This window comes from Cnephaeus nilssonii (genome assembly GCF_951640355.1).
Source record: "Cnephaeus nilssonii genome assembly, chromosome: X".
Taxonomy (NCBI): domain Eukaryota; kingdom Metazoa; phylum Chordata; class Mammalia; order Chiroptera; family Vespertilionidae; genus Cnephaeus; species Cnephaeus nilssonii.
The window spans coordinates 39,492,853-39,495,107 of NC_137071.1; the positions used below are offsets into that span (position 1 = coordinate 39,492,853).

Here is a 2,255-nt window from a genome sequence, read left to right on the forward strand (position 1 = left end):
GTGCATTGATTCTCTAGATTGCTTTGGGTAGTATGGACATTTTAATGATGTTGATTCTACTAATTCATGAACATGGTATGTTCTTCCATCTCTTTATTTCTTCCTCTATCTCTTTTGTTCAGTGTCCTGTAGTTTTCCTCGTATAGGTCTTTTACCTCCTTAGTTAAGTTTATTCCTAGGTATCTTAATTTTTTTTGGTGCGATGGTAAATGTGATTGCTTTTTTAGTCTGTCTTTCTGTAAGTTCACTATTGGTGTATAGAAATGCCATAGATTTCTTGGCGTTAATTTTGTATCCTGCTACATTGCCGAATTCATTTATTAAGTCTATTAGTTTTTTGATGGAGTCTTTCGGGTTTTTTATGTACAATATCATGTCTTCTGCAAATAAGGACAGCTTTACTTCTTCCTTTCCAATTTGGACGGCTTTTATTTCTTCTTGTTGTCTAATTGCAATGGCTAATACTTCCAGTACTATGTCGAACAGGAGTGGTGAGAGTGGGCATCTCTGTTTTGTTCCTGTTCTTACGGGAAATGGTTTTAGTTTCAACCATTGAGTATGATGTTGGCTGTGGGATTTTCATATATGGCTTTTATTTTTTTTTAATTTATTTATTTTTAGAAAAATGAAAGCTGATTTATATTTTATCATCAACAGCCATTCTTTAAACATGAATATGCATACGTAATACTCTATGCACACCTCACAGTTTTAACGTTAGTTAATAAAGGTTAAACACAAAACATACATCCTTACAAAAAGGTCAAAATGCAAACTTAAAACTTTGAACAAAAGTCTTACTAATTTTAAAATAGTTTGTGTTGGGTACCATCTGTACAACACAATTAATTTAAACATTTTCATTTGGCTGCACATGAAAAAAGAGGCAGTAGAAAACAAAGTCATTGAAGGTTTTAAATTGCAGAGTAGGCAGTTTTTCCATGCAGGAGAAGCAATATTAAATATTAGTTTACCAAAAAAAATCCACATTTAAAAATATTTAGTTTAATTCACAAAATTTCTCTCAGTGGAGATCCCAATGCGATGCATGATTAGCTGCCTCAGGTGGCCTGTCTGAAAGGCAACCCCTCCAGGGTATAACTTGACTGATTTTGGCACAGAAAAGAAGTCTTAAGAACAAGAACATGAGTAAAAAAGAGGGCAGAGGAACAACGGGAAGAAATTAAGCGAGAGTAAATGAGAGAGTAATTGCAATCACTAAAAACTGTGCATCCGTGGTCACTGCAGGCGCTCCCTCTGCAGTGTCATTGCCGCATGGATTTAATTTGCTTGGAGGTAGTCTCATCGTTCAAATGTTTTGTTGTGTACCTGAGAGCATTGAGAAGACCTTCTATACTATTAGGAGGCTGTCCTTAAGAACTTTGATACAACCTTTCATATCAATTTTTGAGGTTTTAGCAAATGCTCCCAGTGGATGTACATGGTCATAGAGTATGATGACTCCCACCATTACCCTCAAGTAGAACAACACTGTCTCTTTGTTTGTAAACCTGTTTCTGTATTCCGGCATTTCCAGCATGACTCTGCACACGCTGGCCATGGTGCTCAGACAGTCCGTGGTATTTTCTATGGGTAAGTTTTTATTCTCTGATACAAATTTTGTTGTGGCATCACTTAAGGTTTTCTGCATCAGGGTTGCCTCGGCATAAAACAAAGACATTCGACTTGCCAGTTCGTTATTTACTTCATTTCTCCTTCTGCTGAAACGTTATTAATCTGCATACAACTCAATGTTCTTCTATAATAGCTGAAATCATTCTGTATGGCAGGATTTGTCATCTTGAGTTCATGAAACCAGAGTGTGAAGTGAAGGATTTCTGCAAACTGCTTAGTGAGAGCGGGCTCTCGCTCTAGGTGCCGGGTGGGAGACTATGGGCTACTTGTCAAGGCTCCCAGAAGACCTCTTAAATGCTGCTTCTAACCTCTGAGAAAATTCATAAAATTTTCTTTAATTTGCCTACTAGTGGGACAACAGCACCCCATGCCTTCTCTTATAACTTCTCATCTGCTGGATGGCCTCTCGTATTTCATGGCCAGCTCCTCCATATGACTACAAGTCCTCCAAGATGCCTTCTGCATCTTTTAACACTACATTCACCTGACTATAAATTTCCTTCTCAGACTCTGTAGGCTGGGCATTTTCAAAATCAAGGAAAAAATTTGGCCCCTGCTCAAGGTCTGTTCATGTCAAAAGATTCGCCATGTTAAGGTACCTTCAGCCAGTGCTGGTGATT

The 2,255-nt window shown here is 37.7% G+C and overlaps 1 pseudogene across 1 annotated transcript; it reads right to left on the reverse strand.

Moving 5' to 3' along the window:
• Positions 1–1,265: 1,265 nt before the first annotated feature.
• LOC307096395 (CYFIP-related Rac1 interactor B-like) lies at positions 1,266–1,800 on the reverse strand (annotated as a pseudogene). Its single transcript has one exon. The product of its transcript is annotated as a CYFIP-related Rac1 interactor B-like (transcript).
• Between the last annotated feature and the right edge of the window lie 455 nt (positions 1,801–2,255).